Below are 24,785 nucleotides of genomic sequence, written 5' to 3' on the forward strand. Positions count from 1 at the left end.
ACTAGGCTCTCTTCTTCTATCAGGTTCACATGTTACTAATCCGTAGTAGCTTATAGGATTGTTGTTACAAGACTCAGTACAGTTTCTACTACTTTTCGTATGTTGCTAGTTGAGTCAGAACCTTGATATGATGTTGTTGAGTGGTATTGCAAACTATTGTGGATGTCTCAAATCTTTTTCTGAGCATTTACAGCTGTTATGCTGTCCAATTTTCCCTAGAAATTCTAATGTCTTTGCATTGTGGTTGTGCTTTCAGATGGCCACTCGTGCTCAAAACCAAGTGGTTCGCCTGACCCGGTGCCTTGATGTGCCAGGTCATACTGCTATGTTAGTCCGGGTAATGATCGAGACGGCTTACCGTTGGTATCCCGAATACAATGTCGAAGAGCAATTCCGAGACTTTAATCAAAGCCAATATTTCTGCACCGTTAGGATATTTCCTTCTTATCCTGGATCTACCGAGCCCCTCCACTATTCCTATGGACTCGGGGTTACTGTTGAGATGGCTGTGCAGGATGCTGCCTATTCCATGATGACCATCATGCGAGTCCGGACTGGCCTGCTTCGGAACACCGACTTCCATTATATGCCAGCTTCACTTTCGGGAGCGCAAGGGTATCTCCAGGCTATCTATGCTGACTCCACACGTGAGGACTCACTAACTCGCACCACTGCCAAGATGCTCGAGGATAAGGACCGAGAGAATCGGGCCTTGAGACTGGAGCTTTTCAACACCTGTCGGCATTTTGGAGGCCGACTCAAGTGGATTATCTCTTACTATATTTCTCTACAAGAAGATCAATGTCAGCAAATTGATTCTAAAGCTGGTCTATTGATCCGGATTTTTCAAAAAGAAATATCTGGATTATTTGCATTGACAAAGTTGAAGCATATCAGTTAAAGAAGATTTTCTATGGGGATATGGACATATTTATATCGACAAGGAAATGACAAGGACTTAAAGATGTTCACGTGCCGACTTACAAGAATATTTAACCCGGAGCACAACCTGTCAAATTTGTTCTTGAGTTATTTTGTAGGATCAGTTTAACATGGATAAATCCAAATTAAACCGGGGGCTAATGTCGGGGATATACCCCGCGGTGTAAACCGACCGGAAGTATAACCCAGCCAGACTAGGTGTTTCATTGGTAAACCGCCAGAGGATTGGTGATTTACGTGTCTGGCGGTTCACTGGTATGATGATTCACGAGCCTGAAGACTCATTGGTGACCCGGCTGGACTTGGCGGTTTACTTGAGACCCGGTTTACACTTGGCGATTCACTGGCAACCTGCCCTGACCTGGCGGTTTACAACAACCCGCCGGAACATTATGACACACTTGTTACCCAGCGGATGGGTCAGATGAATGACAAGGCCCAAGGCCCAAAAGGCCGGTTTATGTTAATGGTGGGCCGGTTTAAGAGGAAAGGCATGAGGAACATTTATCTTACAAGGAGTTAAGACCGGGACTTGTATCCGGTTTGTATTAGAGATAGACTAGTCCTAATCCTAATAAGACTCTACATGTAACCCGCCCCTCCAACATATATAAGGAGCGGCAGGGCTGCCCAAAGAAGACAAGACAAGACAAGACAAGACAAGACAAGACAAGACAAGATAAGACAAGATAGACAAGTTCTACAAGTTGGACAAGTTAGGTTTAGACAATAGCTCTCGAGATAGAGCACTCTTGTAACCGTGATTATCATCATCAATATCAATGAAGCAGGATGTAGGCTTTTACATCCACCGTGAGGGGCCGAACCTGGGTAAAACATCGCGTCTCTCGTCCCGCTCAACCCCTCTCAAGCTACCACATAGATGCATTGGCCTCGCGACTAAGTCCTGACACTAAGGACATCTGCCGTGACAATTCCACGACAGTTGGCGCCCACTGTGGGGCTCGCGCACGATAGTGTTGAGTTCTTGGAGGGATTTCTTCAGGGATCAAGAAGCTCGCGATGTGCTAGATGAAAAGGAGCCGGTGCAGAAGATAACATCATCAATGATCAGTCAAAGTGAGATATACAAGATTTTATATCAAGATAAAAAATAGGGTTCCGTTTAATACGCCAGCACACGCGATCAGATGCGTATCCGCTGAAGGAAAAGACAAATCATCGGTTCAATCCGATCTGCAGTGAAACCGAGTTAAAGTAGAAGGAACCAAGGGCTGGACCCTGGCCTGATCATCGAACGACAGACGTGATGGAAATAATAGCCAAAACAAACTCATTGGGATCTGTCCATATACAGAACTATGGAGTCGATGGCAGCCAAACCACAAGGAGTTATTTAGCTTGTCACGGATTTCGAGCAAGTTCATTAAATCTACCATATGAAACTACTAGTTATTCGGATTCACACAGCTAGACAATCATCAATGGGAAATCGGATCGGTCTTTTTTGGTGTGTCATGGTAGGAAACTAAGACATCTCACAAGTTTTCTGTTTGGCTTTTGTTGCGCTCGCCGATGCAGCCTGAGCCGGCGCTAGCCTCGACCGAGCCGCCACCTCGTACTGCTTCAGCTGCTGCCTTGGGCCTTGGGTCGGGCCGTTCCTATGGTCGCGACTAAACCGTCTCGGTTCCCACCACAAGTCACGAGTATCATCGCCCGTCGCTACCTTGAGCCGGCCCGCCTTTGCCGCTACAGCCTCATCATGCTGCGGCCTAATAGATGAGCCAATAGCGGATAGTTGTCCAAGTCTGAAGTGATCAAAGACAGCTAAATACACGTCACTAGCATCATCTGTTGGTACATCGGCGATCAAGACAATTGCTTCAGCCCCGTGAAGTATCCGGATTGATCTCGTACATGCACACGAATCAAAGGTCCAGGTGCTGATTAATGCAAAGCTTGACAGATTCACTAGCTCCCGCATGACAAGAGACATCAACTAGTACATCAACACATCAATTATTGTGCTGCGTGCCAAGACAAAATTGCTGCTGTCAATACATAAAAACATGGGTCAAATCTGCTGTATATTACGTGGGCGGGAGAGACACAAGCTCCAATCCGCCGGAGTCGACTGATTCGCCTGCTTCTGCCGATGGGTCGCTTCGACCGGGTCACACGACTGACACCTGCAGTAAACCGCCAGCTAAAGATCAGCTGTCGTCTGGACGAATCAGGTGCCATTTATCTATTTATTTTTAAGAACATATTATTTCATCCGAACAAAATTACTTTGTCCTGCTGTATTTTATATGCAGGAGAATTACCCATTATAAAGTGGTATTACGCCGCGGAGATAGAGGCGTGCCAACATCATTTGGCATAGGTGGTCGTTCTTACTCAATGGACTCCCGCGCCAGCTTACAATGTCTTGGCCGACTCACCCGTCCGCGTCACCTTACAACGCCATGGACAACTCGCCCGTCCACCGTCACGGCCAGTTCACACGTCCGCGCCAGCTTACAACGCGGAGGACAATTTGCCCGTCCGCGCCGGTTTACAACACCGGGTCGGCTCATATGCTTAGCTCCCGCGGCCGACTCACCTGTGGGTGATTTCAGTTTCTCCCGGTGATCATCAACTCCGCGGTGATATTTTCTGGCCTGACACATCAGGTGAAATCCATCCGGACAAATTATATCACTGAGCTGTTGAAAGACTCATACCGGTTTATATCACGGTCAAAAATGGAGAATCTCAAGTCAACTCCTAGAGTCACCTTGAGACTCGGGGGCTACAATGGTATGATTCAGTTATATGCCAATTTTTCAGTGAAGTAAAGAACCCCAGGACATTGGAGGGAAAGATAGCCCGATCCCGGAGGCTACTACCATATCGATGGCAATTTGAAAGCCGTCAGAAAATTTCCGGTTCAAAGTAAAGAATGCCGGTTTAAAATCCGGTTTAAGAATTTCCGGTTCAAAAAGGAATTAACTTCTTGCAAGTTCGAGTTTACAAAGCCGTCAGAAAATTTCCGGGTCATCAGAAAGTATTCCGTTTTACAATCCGATTCAGGGGAAAGATGTCTTCCACAAAGCTTTGAAGCTCTCAATATCCGGTTTAACATCCGGTTCAAGAAGAAGTTATCTCTTGCAAAAAATTAAAGATTGCCAAAAATAGCTTGCTGCCATGATGCCCGGTTCAAACATGGGCATCATGCCTTATTGGTTCATCATACTATTGATCATTTGGGGGTTTCCTGCTTGTTGATCACAGATGTGACTACCCTATTAATACGGCTATCAAGCCAATATTACCATAAGAGCACAGCTCTGGTTACTTCAGTAATCCGGCTATCAAGCCAATATTATCATAAGGGGCCAAAGAGAGTTTGATGCACAGCACAACTCAAACATGGGTATCCCTTGAGCATAGCTCACAGTATCACTTGGGGGCTATGTTCAAACTATAGCTACACCTCTTGATAGGCATAAGGGCCACCAAGGAAATCATTTGGGGGCTTGGTCGTATCCGAACCATAGCTACACCTCTTGATAGGCATAATGCCACCAGGGAAATCACTTGGGGGCTATGGGTTCAAACCATAGTTACACCTCTTGATAGGCATAAGTGCCACCAGGGAAATCACTTGGGGGCTTGGTCATATCCGAACCATAGCTACACCTCTTGATAGGCATAAGGCCACCAGGGAAATCACTTGGGGGCTCTGGTCATATACGAACCATAGCTACACCTCTTGATCTGCGCAATGCCACAATTATGACTACATGGGGGATCTGGTCGTATCCGAACCATAGCTTAAACCCTCTTGATCATACATATACATCATCATATATTGCATCATACGTTGCATTATCATTACATCATCATAGCATGTATCATATGTGCATGGATATACCGGTGTTCATTGACCCGACTTGGCTTTCAATTACAAGTTGAAAATACATGATCAATTATAGTACGATGTTATTAACCCAGTCTGGTTTCGACTACAAGTCGCCAGCATCGAATATGGATAATCCGGTGTTCATCACAACCCGATACAGTTTTATCATAAACCGGCACAATATGGAAGGAGTTATCAGTACTCAAGATTGGGATTATCACCCTTACTAAAAAAAAGTTGGTAAAACCAACGATGTGATTCAATGCCACAGGTATGATCTATTTCATATTTGATTATTCTTAAGTACAGCCTTGGTTATGAAACCGGGTTATATGTTGGGCGTTATGACCCGTCCGGCGGTAAACCGCCAGGGCACTTTAAACTTGTTGTATGCAGAAACAGGTTGAATAAAGCATAATTACAAATCACCGGTGTTTATTGACCCGGCCTGGCTTTGGACTATAAGTCGCCAATATATATTTGGATTGCGCCATTGGAATCATGCGCTTATAAATAATTGGGTATATTATTAAAATAGCCAACATGGCTAGATTTTTATTATGGTTATCAATAACCAGTATTATGATTGAAGTTTTCAAAGTTGCTTTAGCGCAATGTCTATTATTTTATCAAAGGATATGATTTATTCTACAATGGAAAGAATAGTCCCGAGTTACTGCAGGCTTACAACCCGGCACTTGGGGGCTACATTATTCAAATCAAGATTACATGCAAGTCTCATGTCGCTGCAAGCATGCATCATGACACTTGGGGGCTAATGCAAAGTCATTTTTTACTAGTCTTATTGAAGACCCGACTCATCATATTATAATGAGCCGGCCCTTGGGGGCTACCAATTGCTCCTGTCAACAATTCAAGGTACACAAGTTTTCGTCCATAATATTGAAGGATCCATTGCTCAGTTGGTAAAGCACAAGGCTCTTAACCTTGTGGACGTGGGTTCAAGCCCTACGATGGAAGCTACATTATAAGATGTTATTTTCATTGAAGTATATATCAAGTCCCGGTTCAGTATTATCTTACTAAGCCGGCCCTTGGGGGCTACACATCACTGCTAAAATCTACATAATTATATTTACAAAGTTCCTGCTCATTATTGCATAATGACCCGGCCCTTGGGGGTTACTCTGATTGAAGTTTTTATAAGCAATTACAAGTCCCAGGTTGCTGCAAGCATGACAACCTGGCACTTGGGGGCTACATATATGGAGTATTCAGTTTATATGATGAACAAACCGGATTTCTTCAAGGTTGAAACACTTATTGGAGCAAGTCTTAAGTTACCACTATGTTCTCCTCTTAAGACTTGGGGGCTACATGTATTATGCATATAAAGGAGGAACATCTTCATTTTATCAGTTTTGAGCAAATCAGGAAGATCAATTACATGACCTGGTGTCGACAACAATTATGACCCGGTGCCATCAATATTTATAAACCGACCATTCTGGTAATATTAAACCGGCAAGTTTTACATCTTCAAACCGGCTGAATATCAGATAAGTATTTCAAGACCCATATTTCTTAAACCGGCGTTTTGGGAGTTGAGTCAAAAGAGTTATTCTTCACAATACTTATCTATGACAAACCAACGTCGGCAAATTGATTATGAAGCTGGTTTGTTGATCTGGACTTCCTAGAAGGAGGAAATAACAAGGACTTAAGGGTGATCAGGTACCAGTTTACAAGAATTCTTAACCCGGAGCATAACCTGTCAAATTTGTTCTTGTGTCTATTTTGCAGCATAAGTTTACCATGGATAAATCCAATCTAAACTTGGGGGCTAATGTCAGGGATATACCCCGCGGTGTAAACCGGCCGGAAGTATAACCCGGTCGGACTAGGCGTTTCATTGGTAAACCGCCAGAGGATTGGCGATTTACGTGTCTGGCGGTTCACTGGTATGACGATTCACGAGCCTAAAGACTCATTGGTGACCCGGCTGGACTTGGCGGTTTACTTGAGACCCGGTTTACACTTGGCGATTCACTGGCGACCTGCCCTGACCTGGCGGTTTACAGCAACCCGCTGGAACATTATGACACACTTGTGACCCAGCGGACGGGTCAGATGAATGACAAGGCCCAAGGCCCAGAAGGCCGGTTTATGTTAATGGTGGGCCGGTTTAAGAGGAAAGGCATGAGGAACATTTATATTACAAGGAGTTAAGACCGGGACTTGTATCCGGTTTGTATTAGAGATAGACTAGTCCTAATCCTAATAGGACTCTACATGTAACCCGCCCCTCCAACATATATAAGGAGGGGCAGGGCTCCCCAAAGAAGACAAGACAAGACAAGACAAGACAAGACAAGATAAGATAAGACAAGACAAGACAAGACAAGACAAGATTGACAAGTTCTACAAGTTGGACAAGTTAGGTTTAGACAATAGCTCTCGAGATAGAGCACTCTTGTAACCGTGATTATCATCATCAATATCAATGAAGCAGGATGTAGGCTTTTACCTCCATCATGAGGGGCCGAACCTGGGTAAAACATCGCGTCTCTCGTCCCGCTCAACCCCTCTCAAGCTACCACATAGATGCGTTGGCCTCGCGACTAAGTCCTGACACTAAGGACACCTGCCGTGACAATTCCATGACAACACCCGTGCTGATCATTTGGCCACTTTGACTCGGTTTGCACCTGCTGTGCAAGCTAGATGTATGGATACGAGGGATCTGTATCCTTTGAGATATGCTCTGCCAGACATGGTGGATTGGCGTGATGTGGGAGGCATCACCCCACCCCATGGTCCCCGCAGGCCACCATTTGTTGGTCCAAGACCTCATCCTAGCCCGTTTGGTCCACAAGCTCCTCAGGACCGTCTGTTCCCGGATCATCATGTTGAACTTCCAGGCTATGGAGGTGACTTCTATGAGGACTACTATGGAGTTGTCTGAGTTAGTAGTAGTATCACTAGTATTGTAATAGTTGTATCTTCACTGTCCTGCATGACTTGTGGAATATGACTTAGTGTGTAATCAATTCCAGAGGTGTAGACAAATAACGTATAGGAGCTTGGAATGCCTCCGATGAGATGTAACGTCTTTCATCATAGTTCTACTGTAGCCTGGGCTTGTACTAAACTATGTATGGTGTGTATGACCGTTGGTATATATATATGGCAGTTCTATATTACCATGACATACGGATGAACATCTCTGCATTCCGTGTTATCCATTACATTCTGCACTTCCTTGCTAAGTTGTGCCATTCTTATCTAAACCGTTGTCTTATTTTCTCCTAGGATGGTCAACACCCGCAGCAACCCTGCTGCCCCGGAGCAGGGGGAAGCTAGTGCAGTTAGGGGTGAAAATCTGCCTCACCCGTGATGCTGGAGGCAGAAAGAAACAAGTGTGAAACTAACCGCTTGCTGGAGCGGATTGAGCAGAACACTGCACGCCATCAGCGAAATGACTTGGTGTCAATCAATGACTTCATCAAGTTGTACCCACCAAAGTTTAACCATTCCATCGAGCCCCTCGACGCGGATGACTGGCTTCACAACATCACCCACAAGCTACGTTCTACCAACATAGCCGAAGCTGATAAGGTTACTTATGCTGCCTATCACCTCGAAGGCCCTGCTAGTCTTTGGTGGGAAAATTTTGAAGTTATGCGCCTGGTCGGCCAAATCACTACTTGGGCTGAACTCAGTGAGGCTTTCCGTGAGCATCACATCCCGGAAGGTCTCATAGATCGCAAGAGGGAAGACTTCTGCAATTTCACTCAAGGAAGACTGACTGTGGATGCATATAGCCGTGAATATGGGAATCTGGCACGATATGCTCCTGAAGAAGTATCTACCGCCACTAAGAAGCAGGCAAGGTTCCGCAAGGGACTTAGCCCTGAGCTTCGCCGCGATCTTCGTCTGCACGAGTGCACCTCCTTTCAGAAGTTGGTCAATAAAGCCATCAGTGCTGAGACAGGCCAGTCTGATTATGACGCTTCACCCAAGCACTCCCATGATTTTGGCTCTTCATCCGGCTCTGGATCTCAGAAGCGCCGGGTGTGGATTCCAAGCACGGCACTGCCACCCAGGTTCATTCCGAGGCCATCCTTTGAGGTGCCTCGTCCCAACCAGCAGTTTGCACCGTCCAAGCCCTATGGTGGCCCCGCTGCTAATGCTGCTCCATGCCCCAATGTTGTGACATGTTTCAAGTGTGGAGAGCCGGGTGACTATAGTCGAGAGTGTCCCCATAACAACAACCCCAATCATTCTGGAAAGTTCGTTGGTCGTGGTAAGCCAGCGGGAAAGGAATTCTACGCCAAGCCGGTCACCACTGCACGTGGCCATGTCAACCATGTCTCAACCGAGGAGGCTCATGAGGATCCTAACGTCGTCCTTGGTATGCTCCTTGTTAATTGCCATCCGGCATCTGTTCTTTTCGATACTGGAGCATCTCATTCATTCATATCCGAGAACTATGCTCGATTGCATAACACGACATTCTGTGACATGCCCACTTCCATGGTAATTCAAACTCCGGGTTCCAAATGGCAAACTTCTAGAGTAAGCCATGGGAACGAAATTCTTGTTGATAGACTTGTCTTCCTTGCATCCTTAATAGCTCTCAAGTCCTCGGACATTAACATCATCTTGGGTATGGACTGGATGTCAGCTCATTACGCTAAGATTGATTGTGCTACTGGAACCGTTCAACTTACTCACCCATCGGGCCAGACAGTTAATGTCTTAACTCGAGTGGCCAAGCGCCAGCTTTACTCCTTAAATGCCAACCCCCTTCCAGACCTTGAAGATATTCCGGTAGTCCGGGACTTTCCGGATGTCTTTCCAGAAGAGCTGCCAGGTGTTCCACCTGACAGGGATGTCAAGTTTGTGATAGATCTTGTTCCAGGAACCGTTCCAATTTCTAGAAGACCCTATAAGATGGCACCCTTAGAACTAGCCGAGCTTAAGAACCATCTCGATGAGTCCTTGAAAAGGGGTTTCATCCGTCCTAGTTCATCTCCTTGGGCTTGCCCTGTCCTCTTTGTCAAAAAGAAGGATGGAACGGATCGGATGGTTGTAGATTACCGACCTGTCAACTTGGTCACTATCAAGAACAAGTATCCGCTTCCCAGGATCAACGATCTGTATGACCAGCTCGCTGGATCCTCAGTCTTTTCCAAGATGGATTTGAGGTTGGGCTACCATCAAATCAAAATCAGAAACGGGGACATTCCCAAAACGGCCTTTGTTACTCGCTATGGCCAATACGAGTACACCGTTATGTCCTTCGGTTTAACCAATGCCCCAGCCACCTTCTCTCGGTTAATGAACTCGGTCTTCATGGAGTATTTGGATAAATTCGTCGTAGTATACCTCGATGAAATACTCATCTACTCCAAGAATGAAGAGGAACATGCCGAACATCTAAGGCTGGTATTGACGAAACTTCGAGAGCGTCGCCTTTATGCCAAATTCTCCAAGTGTGAATTGTGGTTGCTAGAAGTGACCTATCTAGGCCATGTAATCTCTGGTAAGGGTATTGCTGTCAATCCCGAGCGAGTTCAAGCCGTCCTTGATTGGACTCCAGCTGAGACGGTCAAGCAAGTCCGGAGCTTCCATGGCTTAGTGAGCTATTGCCGCCGCTTCGTCGAGAATTTCTCCAAGGTTGCTAAACCTCTAACTGAACTCCTCAAGAAAGATAAAAAGTTCGAGTGGACCCCACAGTGCAAGTTCAGCTTTTAGGAACTGAAAAGACGCCTGACATCTGCACCCGTACTTGTACCACCAGATTTCTCCAAGGACTTTATTATCTATTGTGACGCCTTGCGACAAGGAATAGGTTGCATACTCATGTAAGATCGTCAGGTAATTGCCTATGCTTCACGGCAATTACACCCACATGAGGAAAATTATCCCACACATGATCTAGAGCTTGCAGCTATAGTCCATGCACTCAAAACTTGGCGGCATTACCTTCTCGGTAATCGTTGCGAGATCTTCACCGATCACCAAAGTTTGAAATATATCTTCACCCAACCGGATTTGAATCTGAGACAACGACGTTGGGTCGAGTTGATCTCGGATTACGACTGAGGAATAACTTACACCCCGGGCAAAGCCAATGTCATGGATGATGCGCTAAGTCGTAAATCTTATTGTAACAACCTGATGTTACAACAAAGTCAACCACTTCTCCATGAGGAATTTTGTAAGCTTAATCTTCACATTGTTCCTCAAGGTTTCCAATCCACCCTGGTGGCGAAGCCTAACCTTATGGATCAGATCATAACCGCCCAGCGGTATGATAAGGGCATATCCCGGATTAAGGAGAACATCGCTAGCGGAGTTGCTAAATGTTTTTCCATGGATGAGCGAGGTGTTGTCTTCTTCGAGAACCGCTTGGTGGTTCCCAAGAAACAACATTTACGCCAGTTGATTCTTAAGGAAGCTCATGAATCCCCTCTCACCATTCATCCCGGTAGTACCAAAATGTATCAAGACCTACGCTAGAGGTTTTGGTGGACTAGGATGAAGAGAGAAATTGCTCAATACATTGCTAGTTGCGACGTCTGTCATCGTGTTAAAGCAGAGCACCAACGGCCTGCTGGCACACTTCAACCTTTGGCTATTCCTGAGTGGAAATGGGATAAAATCAGTATGGATTTCATTACTGGGTTTCCTAGGACCAAGAGAGGGAATAATGCCATCTTCGTCGTGATCGACCGTCTTTCCAAAGTAGCCCATTTCCTACCTATTCGTGAGAGTATCACTGCTAGCTAGCTAGCTGAATTATACATCTCCCGAATAGTGTCGCTTCATGGTGTCCCATTGGAAATTAACTCAGACCGCGGGAGTCTCTTCACCTCTCGATTTTGGGGAAGTTTCCAAAATGCTCTGGGAACTCGTCTCTCTTTTAGCACCGCCTTCCATCCTCAATCAAGTGGTCAAGTAGAGCGAGTCAATCAAATTTTGGAAGATATGTTCCGAGCTTCTGTCATCTCATTTAGAATGGGTTGGGAGAAATGCCTTCCATTCGCGGAGTTTGCTTATAACAATAGTTATCAAGCTAGCTTGGGCAAAGCTCCTTTCGAAGTTCTGTATGGACGAAAATGTCGAACGCCTCTTAACTGGTCAGAAACCGGGGAAAGACAACTCTTTGGCCCGGATATGATTCAGGAAGCAGAAGAGCAGGTTCGCGTTATTCGTGAGAAATTGAAAACAGCCCAATCTTGTCAAAAGAGCCAATATGATCGTAAACCTAAGCTCATGACTTATGAAGTCAGCGAGAAGGCTTACCTTCGGGCTACTCCATTAAAGGGAACCCATCGTTTTGGTATCAAAGGCAAATTGGCTCCTTGTTACATTGGACCCTTTCGCATTCTTGCCAAACGAGGAGAAGTTGCCTACCAATGGGAACTACCTTCGCATCTTTCCATAGTTCACGATGTCTTCCACGTTTCTCAACTCAGGCGTTGCTTCGCGGATCCTATCCGTGGAGTGGACCACGAAACGCTTGATCTACAAGATAAACTCTCATATCGGGAATATCCCGTTCATCCTTGATCAAGCCGAGCGAACCACTCGACGCCATAATATCAAGTTCCTCAAGGTTCAATGGTCACACCATTCCGAGAAAGAAGCCACTTGGGAAAGGGAGGATCGTCTTCGACTCGAGTACCCCACCTTCTTCCCGGAGGATCCTAAATCTTGGGACGAGATTCTTTTGAGTGTGGTGAGTTGTCACATCCCTGCTTTTAGTCATGCATTAGGATTGGATGAACATGTGCATCATGTTTAAATTTCTTTTAAACTTGAAATGGGGCCTAATCAACCCCAACACCCCCCTGAAAATGCTAATTTCCAACAATTGGAATTTCAATGAACCCAAAATGCCCTTCATAAAAGCCCACCTTTTTGGTCTTGACTAAAACCTGTGCCAAAAATGGTCTTGCAATTTATGGAGCCATTCTGGATTTTTGAACAAGCCATAAATATTTGAATTTGGGAATTTTAAATGCTATAAATATTTTAAAGTGCTCAAATAATCTTGGAAGAATTTTTAGGCAGTTGAGAATATTCCCAAATGTGCCTCTGAATATTTCCAGAGTTTTTGGAAATGAAATAGTATTTATTCTATTTCAATACACAGAGCAGGAAATAAATAAAAGAGAAAACAAGGGAACAGAGGACTTACCTGTCGCCCTGGCCTGGCCCAGCTCGGCCCAGCCCACTGGCTACCGCCAGTCATCCCCCTCCTCTCGCTAGGAGGACGAGAGGCGCGTGCCCGGCGCCCGCAGCCACACGCCGACCACCTCCTGCTTCTGCCGATGCCCAGGACGTCGTCTACGAGTGCCACACACTCTCCCTCGTCCCCCTCTCACTTTCCCCACTCTCCCCGTGCCCCTCTCCCTCCTCTGGCTCTCTCCCCATTCCCTCCCGAGAGGAACTCGTCACCACCGTTGCCGTTCACCGCGGCCATCGACCCCCTCTTGTCTCTTCGACGTGTCCCCGAGCACCACCGGCGTCTTCCTCTTCCTCACGGGCGAGCCACGACGCCTCGGACGCACTGCAACGCCGCTAATGCCATCTTCTTCAACCTCGGTCGCTGGAGACCCCCCTCGCCGCTCCGCTCGCTCTGGTGCTTCCCCGAGCATGCTGAGGCCACTCCTGCACTCCCTGTGAGCTTCTCTTCCTTCTCCCCCTAGCCACGTCACCCTAGCTGCCCCTAACCCCGTTGGCCATCACGGCCGGGAGCTTGGCTCCGCCGGCTATGCTGCCGTGGTGGCCACCATCACCTATAGCCACAGCTGAGCGTGTCACCGTGCTCAGTGCACCCCCAGGAGGCCGTAGCACTCCTCTGCGCCCCCTGTCGTGCCTCCTAACGCCGTTTCCGTGCACACGCGAACTCCGGCCGCCGCCTGGCTCGACGTCGGCGTCGTTTCCGGCCTCCCCGAGCTCCACCTCCACCACCAAACGCCGCAGCTTGCCCGCAGCTACTCGTAGGACCAAACCACAGTCGATTTGGTCGACTGTGGGCAAAACCCGAGCCCCTCCGCCGCGTCTGTCGTCGCCGGCATCAAGCCGCCGGCGAGTTGACCACATTTTGACCCGTGGACTGACGTGTGGGCCCAAGTTGACTTCCCCCCTGAGCCTATGACAGGTGGGGCCGACCTGTTAATTAGTTTAGGATTAGTATTAACTAATTTTAGTTAGTTTAGGTCACTGACATGTGGGCCCAGGCCCCACTAACAGTTAATTAGTACTAACTTAACTCTGTTAGTTAGCTGAGACACTGACAGACGGGGCCCACCAGTCAGGTTTGACTGGCCCTGGCGCCTTTGACTCGCTGACGTCACAGTGACGCAGTGCTGATGCAATTATTCATTTTTTGGATTTATTTTTATAAAGGAAATTCTAGAAAATAGCCAAAACTTCTAAAAATCATAGAAATTAGTCTCTAACTCCAAATGAAAAGAATTATATATGAAAAATGATCAGAAAAAATCAATCTATCCATTGGTAAAGGTTTCATGCATGACAAAACAAGATAACCTTGCTGTTTAAGAAAAATAAGATAATGCACTAATATGGCTATGTTAAGTGAACTAACATTTGAATCTTTGATTCAAATGAGTTCATTCCTTTCTGTTTTAGCTCGCATTAGGCCAAGACACATTCATATTGCCATGTCATAGCATGCATCATATTGTTGCATATCGTCATGTATTGATTATGTTCGGTGTGTCTTTCGTGATAGGTTCTGCCTTCGAGGATAACCCCAAATATCCGTCTGAAGGGCAGTACCCTACTACCACTCCATCAGGCAAGCAGCCCCATTGATCATATCGATACAATCCCATGTTCTCGCCTCTGCTATCATTTACTGCATTAAGACAACATCGTTTCAAACTGCTGTGTGCTACGGTAGTTGAACCCTTATCCTCTGCATGACCTGTCATTGCCACAGTAACTAGATGAAACCCACTAGCATGTGTAGGAGTTGATTGAGCATTGTATGTGTTTCCTACCTTGCTATGCCTGCTATGCTTAGAGTTGTGTCAGGTTGGTTCATCTGGGTGATGGGCTAGAGTGAAATGATTATGTCGGTAATGTGAGGGATGTGTTGAACATGATTTGGTAAAGGTATTGATGAGAGGCCATGTAGGAGTACATGGTGGGTTGTTTCATCGAGGCCGTGCCTAAGAACTGAGATCTGTATGTGTGATTTTAAGAATCAGCTACTACCATGCATTGGGATCCTTAATTGACCCTCTCGTCTTCTTAATCACCCTAGCACTCTGTCCAAGAGTTGCAATTAGTTTCTGGTGTTTGTAGGTTATGTGTTGGCGGCCGTGAGTAGCGCTGACCCTAGGGGTGGGCTATGTTGCGGTAGATACACCGTGGCACGGTGTACCGAGTCACCTGTTTGGTGTCTCGGGAACCCTGTTCACATCGTTCGGGGCCGTATGTGGAAACCTCAGGCGGACTCCCTGCGGATGGAACCTGGATAGGCGATAAACCTGGACTAGAGACTTGAGTGTTTAGGTAGGCCATGGCCGACACCCTCGTTGGGCCTCCGCTTGAAGGTTGCCGAGTACATGTCGTGTAAACGGCGGTAAGTGGTGAAAGCGTGTATGAAGAAGTACACCCCTCCAGGGTTAACATCATCTATTCGAATAGTCGCGTCCGCGGTAAAGGACTACTTGGTTGCCTATACAGTTCATAGACAAGTTAATGGATACTACTAAAAGTCTCAAGATAAGTGTGAGTACCGAGGATGGCTCTCTCGTAGGATGAGGAGGGAGGATCCCCGGTGGAGTATTGTGTTGGTGATTAGTGGACTCGTGTGCGAAAACTATTTTACTAGTGGAGTCTCGTAGGATAGCTTAGCCAAGAGTCAAAGCTGGCTTGCTGCAATAACTCCACCACCTTCTTGAGAATGAGCATGTATAGTAGGTTCCGATGTAAGACTCGCTGAGTACCTTTGTACTCATGTTTGTTTAATTACTGTTTTCAGATGACAACACCGCCCCCTCCGATGGGTTTTATGTAGATCTCGACGTCGACGAGTGACTTGCCACCCAGGTGGCGATCCTGGCCATGGAGGGCCCTATGTAGATAGACAGGCTTCGAGAAGCCTTCTTTCTTTCTAGTGTCTGTACTCAGACTATTTGCTTCCGCATGTGCTTGTATGCTTGTATGACTTGAGTGTCAGGTCATGTGACCCCTACCTGTATGAATATGTTATGTATGGCTCTTTGGAGCCTTTAAATAAAGTACTTGAGTTGTAGAGTTTTGTTGTGTGCCATGTTGTATTTGCACATATCGAGCATATTGTGTGTATGATTGAAATGCTTGGTATGTGTGGGATCCGACAATCTAGTTGATTATCCTTGGCAGTCTCTCATATGGGGAAATGTAGTCTAGTGCTTCCTGAGCGATAGTAGTCCACTACAGCCCGGTTCACCGGAGTCCTGCTAGCCCAGCACTACTGCTCTGGACACTTGACTAGCCGGCATGTGTTTCACTTTGTTCCTATGTCTGTCCCTTCGGGGAAATGTCACACGGTGACATCCGGAGTCCTGCCTAGCCTGCTACAGCCCGGGTTCCCCGGAGTCCTGTTAGCCCAGTGCTACAGCCCGGATTCACACGCTGATGACCGACATGCTCGATGTGATTCACGTATGCCTGTCTCCATAGGTCTGTGCCGCTTTGGGTTCACGACTAGCCATGTCGGCCCGAGTTCTCTGGCATATGGATGCTAGTGACACTATCATATACGTGAGCCAAAAGGCGCAAATGGTCCCGGGCCATGGTAAGGCGACACCCGTGGGGATACCATGCGTGAGGCCGCAATGTGATATGAAGTGTTACCGGCTAGATCGATGTGACTTGGAATCGGGGTCCTGACAGCAATCCAGTAGAGCTCGAGGGAGAGTTTTGTCAGCACAATGACATGGTGACGATGTTGATGAAGCTACCATCGCAGGGCTTCGCCTAAGCACCGCTACAGTATGACCAAGGTGGATTATGGTGGAGGGGGGCACCGCACACGGCTGGGAGAGATCAAGGATCAACTTGTGTGTCTTTGGGGTGCCCCTGCCCTCGTATATAAAAGAGCTAGGGGGAGGCGGCCGGCCAGGAGGAGGGCGCGCCAAGGGGGGAGTCCTACTCCCACCGGGAGTAGGACTCCTCCTTTCCTAGTAGGAGTAGGAGAAGGGGAAAGGGAAGGAGAGAGGAGGAAGGAAAGGGGGGCGCCACCCCCCTCCTTGTCCAATTCGATCTAGAGGGGGAGGCGGCACGCGGACTGCCCTGGCCGCCCCTCCTCTTCTCCACTAAGGCCCAATAGGCCCATTACATCGCCCGGGGGGTTCCGGTAATCCCCTGGTACTCCGGTATATGTCCGAAACCTTCCGAAACACTTCCGGTGTCTGAACATAGTCATCCAATATATCGATCTTTATGTCTCGACCATTTTGAGACTCCTCGTCATGTCCGTTATCATATCCGGGACTCCGAACTACCTTCGGTACATCAAAACACAAAAATTCATAATACCGATCGTCATAGAACTTTAAGCGTGCGGACCCTACGGGTTCGAGAACTATGTAGACATGACCGAGACACGTCTCCGATCAATAACCAATAGCGGAACCTGGATGCTCATATTAGTTCCTACATATTCTACGAAGATCTTTATCAGTCAAACCGCATAACAATCTACGTTGTTCCCTTTGTCGTCGGTATGTTACTTGCCCGAGATTCGATTGTCGGTATCTCAATACCTAGCTCAATCTCGTTACCGGCAAGTCTCTTTACTCATTCTATAATGCATCATCCTGTAACTAACTCATTAGTCACATTGCTTGCAAGGCTTATAGTGATGTGCATTACCGAGAGGGCTCAGAGATACCTCTCTGACAATCGGAGTGACAAATCCTAATCCTAATCTATGCCAACTCAACAAGTACCATCGGAGACACTTGTAGAGCACCTTTATAATCACCTAGTTACGTTGTGATGTTTGGTAGCACACAAAACGTTCCTCCGGTATTTGGGAGTAGCATAATCTCATAGTCATAGGAACATGTATAAGTCATGAAGAAAGCAATAGCAACAAACTAAACGATCATCGTGCTAAGCTAACGGATGGGTGAATTCAATCACATCATTCTCCTAATGATGTGATCCCATTGATCAAATGATAACTCATGTCTATGGCTAGGAAACTCAATCGATCAACGAGCTAGTCAAGTAGAGGCATACTAGTGACACTATGTTTGTCTATGTATTCACACATGTATTATGTTTCCGGTTAATACAATTCTAGCATGAATAATAAACATTTATCATGATATGAGGAAATAAATAATAACTTTATTATTGCCTCTAGGGCATATTTCCTTCACTATGTCCATGGCTCACGCTCATGTATTGCGTGAAAGTTGAAAAAGTTTGAGAACATCAAAACTATGAAACAATTGCTTGGCTTGTCATCAGGGTTGTGCATGATTTAAATATTTTCTGTGATGAAGATGGAGCATAGCCAGACTATATGATTTTGTAGGGATAAGCTTTCTTTGGCCATGTTATTTTGAGAAGACATAATTATTTTATTAGTATGCTTGAAGTATTATTGTTTTTATGTCAATATTAAACTTTTGTTTTGAATCTTACGGATCTGAACATTCATGCCACAATAAAGAGAATTACATGGATAAATATGTTAGGTAGCATACCACATCAAAAATTCTGTTTTTATCATTTACCTACTCGAGGACGAGCATGAATTAAGCTGGGGATGCTTGATGCATCTCCAACGTATCTATAATTTTGATTGTTCCATGCTATTATATTATCTGTTTTGGATGTTTTATATGCATTAATATGCTATTTTATATGATTTTTGGGACTAACCTATTAACTTAGAGCCTAGTGCCAGTTTCTGTTTTTTCCTCGTTTTAGAGTTTCGCAGAAAAGGAATACCAAACGGAATAAAACTTTTGCGATGATTTTTCTTGGACCAGAAGACACCCAGGAGACTTGGAATGCAAGTCAGAGGAGCCTCGAGGCAGCCACAAGGGTGGAGGGCGTGCCCCCCGACCTTGTGGGCCCCTCGTAGCTCTCCTGACCTAATTCTTCCTCCTATATATACTCTTATACCCCCAAAACATCCAAGGGAGCTACAAAACCACTTTTCCACCGCCACAACCTTCTGTACCCATGAGATCCCATCTTGGTGCCTTTTCCGGTATCCTGCCGGAGGGGGAATCGATCATGGAGGGCTTCTACATCAACACCATTGCCTCTCAGATGAAGCGTGAGTAGTTTACGTCAGACCTGCGGGTCCATAGCTAGTAGCTAGATGTCTTATTCTCTCTCTTTGATTCTCAATACAAAGTTCTCCTCGATGTAATACTCTTTTCCAGTGTGTTTGCCGAGATCTAATGAATTTTGGATTTATGATCAGCTTATCTATGAATATTATTTGAATCTCCTCTGAATTCTTATATGTATGATTTGATATCTTTGCAAGTCTCTTCGAACTATCGATTTGGTTTGGCCAACTAGATTGGTTTTTCTTGCAATGGGAGAAGTTCTTAGCTTTGGGTTCAATCTTGCGGTGTCCTTTCCCAGTGACAGTAGGGGCAACAAGGCACGTATTGTATTGTTGCCATCGAGGATAACAAGATGGGGTTTTCATCATATTGCTTGAGTTAATCCCGCTACATCATGTCATCTTGCTTAATGCGTTACTCTATTCTTATGAACTTAATACTCTAGATGCAGGCAGGAGTCAATCGATGTGTGGAGTAATAGTAGTAGATGCAGAATCGTTTTGGTCTACTTGACACAGACGTGATGCCTATATTCATGATCATTGCCTTAGATATCGTCACAACTCTATGCTTTTCTATCAATTGCTCGGTAGTAATTTGTTCACCCACCGTAATAACTTCTATCTTGAGAGAAGCCTCTAGTGAAACCTATGGCCTGTGGGTCTATTTTACATCATATTAGTTTCCCGTCAACTTGCCAATTTCTGTCGCCGTTCCCTTACTTTGCAATCTTTTACTTTCCGTTCCATAAACCAAAAATATCAAAAATATTACTTCACCATTTATCCATCTCTATCAGATGTCACTTTGCGAATAACCGTGAAGGATTGACAACCCCTTTGTCGCGTTGGTTGCAAGTTGGTGTTTGTTTGTGCAGGTATTTGGTGGCTTGTTGCGTAGTCTCCTACTTGATTGATACCTTGGTTCTCAAAACTAAGGGAAATACTTATGCTACTTTGCTGCATCACCCTTTCCTCTTCAAGGGATAAACCTACACAAGCTCAAGAGGTAGCAGTCTCGCCGGTGTCTGATGTGCGCCGACCGCCGCTCACCGGTTCACTCCGGCAAACGGTCCCCTGCTCGGGGGGATTGGCATGACCGACCCTGTTCCCCTTCCGATCGCCACTCGATGTGTCGTTCTTTGTCGCCTCAACGATGGCATGAGCACAACTCCTCCCTGACCAGGCACTCTCCGGCTCCTACCAACCGACACCAGCACCCCCGGCGTCCCCAGAACGGCGATACCAGCCACCAAGGAACCAACCCAAATTCCTCTGTACCAATGGGGCAATGGGGACAACAGCAACCGGGGGCGACCGGGTGCAAAGAAGAAGAAGGGGAACACACGCGCGGCCAGGGCCCTGTGTCGGTGTCAAAACCGGCGGATCTCGGGTAGGGGGTCCCGAACTATGCGTCTACGGACAGGAGGCGGGGGACACGATGTTTACCCAGGTTCGGGCCCTCTCGATGGAGGTAATAACCTACTTCCTGCTTGATTGATCTTGATGATATGAGTATTACAAGAGTTGATCTACCACGAGATCGTAGAGGCTAAACCCTAGAAGCTAGCCTATGGTATGATTGTTGTTATCCTACGGACTAAACCCTCTGGTTTATATAGACACCGGAGGGGGCTAGGGTTACACAGAGTTGGTTACAAGGGAGGAGATCTACATATCCGTATTGCCAAGCTTGCCTTCCACGCCAAGGAGAGTCCCATCCGGACATGGGACGAAGTCTTCAATCTTGTATCTTCATAGTCCAACAGTCCGGCCAAAGGATATAGTCCGGCTGTCCGAAGACCCCCTAATCCAAGACTCCCTCAGTTGCCCCCGAACCAGGCTTGAATGATGATGAGTCCGGTGCGCAGATTGTCTTCGGCATTGCAAGGTGGGTTCTTCTCCAAATTCTGAATATCTGCTGAGTAGTGTCCGGCTCCCCATAAATGTTGCACTTCTTGGCTTCCGCGCCCAATAAGGGCTATCTTCCATGTGTCGAGCGAATGCGAGGAGCCAGGGCATTTTTACATTTTCCACCCTAGCCATGTAAGTAAACTGTCTATTAAAGAGACGGGGATTCTTTGATCGAGACCACACCATCCTCCCACGGCGAGTGTCCATTGGAGCGTGCTCGGAAAAATCCATTCCAACATGGCCGGCCATCACAGCTCCTCCTCCCGCTCCCGTAGCCCCAAGCCCGATGACTGGGAGAAGTGTTCTGTCCTGCACGGCCAATTAGTAGAGTTACAGACCCATGGATTTCTCCCTCCAGCGTATATGGTCCCCGTGCGAGCCGGGCTCGCCACCTATAATGGCGGGGAGCAAGCGAAGAGCTTCCCCAATCCCTCCAAGGGGGAGCAGGTATGTATTGTCCCTTATTTACTAAGGGGACTTGGATTTCCGATCCATCTGTTCCTCCACGGGCTCCTGGAGTTTTATGGCCTCCAGTTGCATAATTTCACCCCCGCTTCCATATTACTAATCGCTGGTTATGTTGCCCTTTGTGAGCTGTTTCTGGGCTGTGAAGCTCATTTCGAGCTGTGGAAGAGGCTATTCTGCCTTGTGCCCCGCACATAGAAGGGTTCTTCCCGAGTTCGACAATGCCCCTTTGAAGAAACGCCGAAGCTGGCACCCACGGAGCCCTCAGGAGGAAGATAATGGAGAAGTCCTTTACCTGATGGGCCGGATAAAAGTGCTGGCTCAATCAGGACTGACAATAATCGAGGTCATGTCAATATGTATAATGCGGGGGGTGTAGCCACTTCAATATCGAGGGCACCCCATGTGGCGCTTTAACGGGGAAGATGATGCCACCCGCTGCGGGTGTAAGGGACCAGACTCAGTTGCTGCTCTAGCAAAAATCCTGTCCGATTTGTTCAAGGGAGAGGAAGAGGAGTTCATCCGTATTAAGCCACGGGATGGATTCTCCATGTACAACCCTCCAAGCTGGGTGAGCTGTCACCTTTTACTCCCAACCTTCCCGCATTCTTCGTCATAAATACTCACCTTGCCGTTTCATGGCAGGAACTGCGAAAAGCCGTAAGGGAGGTCAACAGCCCACCTCCACAACCAGAGGACCCTGACCGGGCCCTCGATCCTGGACTCAAAAAGGATCCGGACATATTTGTGGAGCTGATTGACAGGACATTCTATCAATTGAGCCGCGATGATGCCATGGTGGCCATCATAGCCGACCATCCTAGGCTACTCCCTGCATCGCATGTAAGAAAAACCGGAGTCCCAACTTCCGAGAAGGATCCCCTTTTATGCACTTCACCTATCGTACACATATGATGTTTTACAGGGAAGGCCCTCGGACGCCATGCCGAACCAGCAGTGACTCGCCAACAATGGACACCGAAGTCGGGTAGGCTAAAAAGGAAGGCGGTTAGGACTGAGACGCCGGTGCAGAGGTATGATACAGAACCTCGCTCCATGGTTGTCGTCTTTCTTAAAATATAATGACATCCATGTTTCCTAGTAGGAAAAACGCTCGCTGGACTATATCCGGAGAGGTTGCCGATCACGCCTCCACCAGTCGGGCTCCAGGGCCGGACTTAGAGGCGGAAGCTAACACGGGGCGAACGCCGGATGCTCCTCCTATAGGGGATGCAGATAGACTATCCGCTACAAATTCCAAAGTGGAGAGCGCCATGACTCATAGGCGTCGCCGGGCCGTACTTTGTGACGCTTGTTTCTCCCAAGAGGCGTTCGATGCCTTCAACTCAGGAGACGCGTACATCCGTGCTGCTCAAAACGGTCTTGCCAGAGCCACAAACCAGTATGTAAAGGATATACGGGTAAGAAAATCTGATGATTATATATGCCAGTAGCCCCTGAGACTTGAAACAGTTGACACAACTGATTTAAGGATCATTATTTGTGCATGTTCTTACAGAGAAGAATACCCAATTGTCTCAAGAGCTGGAAGAGTGCAAAGCCTAGCTACGGGCCGCGGTTGTCGCGTTGAAGGAGTCCGAGAAGGCCCCCTCTGGTAACACTTCTTTCCATTGCAAAGAATGATAGGTACTAGATAGTATGCGGCATGCATGCAAATCTAACAATAGATGTTGCAGATGACTCCGGAGTGAATCTAGAGGCCGTGCCAGAGAATGCGCAACATGCTAATCGACAGCTAAATGCTGGTGAGCGCGTGCTTACGCGGGTCAGGCAGGAGAAAAATAATCTCCAGGACGCCAATATCCAGCTGGGCGTCGAACTGAAAGATGTCCGAGCCCATCTTGCGGACTCCGTGAAGGAGAATAAGCGGCTTCAACGCGGCATTTTCAGTAAGTGCTTGAATAAACTTTTGAAAGAGTTCGGCGAAGAAGCCGGCTAACAGAGTTATGTCTGCAGGTATGCTGACGGGTCGTCCCGCGGATGAGATGCCCGGGTCTATGGGTGATCTTCCACCAGAGCTCTCACAACTGCACAAACAAGTTCGGCAGGTGATGCAGGGTATTGCCCAAGCCTTGTGGCCATCCACCTCCCCACCAGGAGGCATGGGGGAGCTTATAGAGAAGCTCAAGGGAGCGCGGCGACACTTCCGATTATGGAAGATATCAGCCTACCGACAAGGTGCAAGGAAAGCCTGGGCCATGGTGAAGACGCGATATACCAAAGCTGACCCAAACCACATGGCTGAGGTCGGACCTATGGGGCCCGATGGGAAAGAGATCCCCGTCAGTTTGGTGTATGACCAAGTAGAATTAGCCGCAAAGTATTCCCAACAGGATTGTAGGCTAGACAGCCTGTTGGATGGTATAGAAGAAGAATTTAGTAAGTCTTAGTGACTGTGTACTTTAAGTGACATATATAATGTCCCTAGACAGATTGTAAATCATTTGTCATGGCGGACCTTTTTTCTTCGACCTCTGGACCCGATAGTCCGGAGTGTATCCGAATACCCGCTTGGTTATGTAAAAGCCGGGGTATGCGTGGAAACCAAGCGTAGGGGTCATAAGTGCTTGAACAGACAAGTACCCAACTAGCTATGTTATATTACATGGATAGTAAGAAACATCTTCTAGGTAGAATAGTTCTGTTAAGGATTCCTTTCCCTAGGTACGCATGCCCTAATGTGCATGTCCAAACTGAGAAAAGAGATGCAGGCTATAAACATCTGGGGGCATGTATCAAAATAAATAAAAGTCATCTTTTGTTCACCGACCAAATATTCCCTTAAGAATGCTAGCTTTCGGCTTCACCAAGTCTGAGGTACACATCCGGCTGACCCGGCAGTAACAATCGCAGAGGTGCTCCCCTTATGCCCTAGCCGAATTAACGGGAACGTAGGGCATAAATACAAGAGCCAGGCAACCCAGCTTGGCTAGAACTTAAGTCATATCTATGCATATAATGGCGAAAAAAGGTACATGTGGAAGAATAACACATGTGTGGGGCATAAAGCCCAGAAAAATAGGTATATTAAGCTTCTGTATAAGAAGCCCCCAGGTATAATGAGCGCGGTTAGCGCGTCAAGATTGCGTAGTCAAGACACAAGTTAGCCTTTTAAGGCCTTGAGGAGAAGAAAAAAAGAAGAGAGAAAGAGAGAAAAGGCAGATAACGAATATGCAAAAAAATGACGGGGGTAAGGAGACGAACATAGAGTCCGGCACTAGGCATAGATTCTTCGGAGTCTGGCTGTGTTCCATGGTT

This window comes from Triticum aestivum, chromosome 1A (genome assembly GCF_018294505.1).
Source record: "Triticum aestivum cultivar Chinese Spring chromosome 1A, IWGSC CS RefSeq v2.1, whole genome shotgun sequence".
Lineage (NCBI taxonomy): Eukaryota > Viridiplantae > Streptophyta > Magnoliopsida > Poales > Poaceae > Triticum > Triticum aestivum.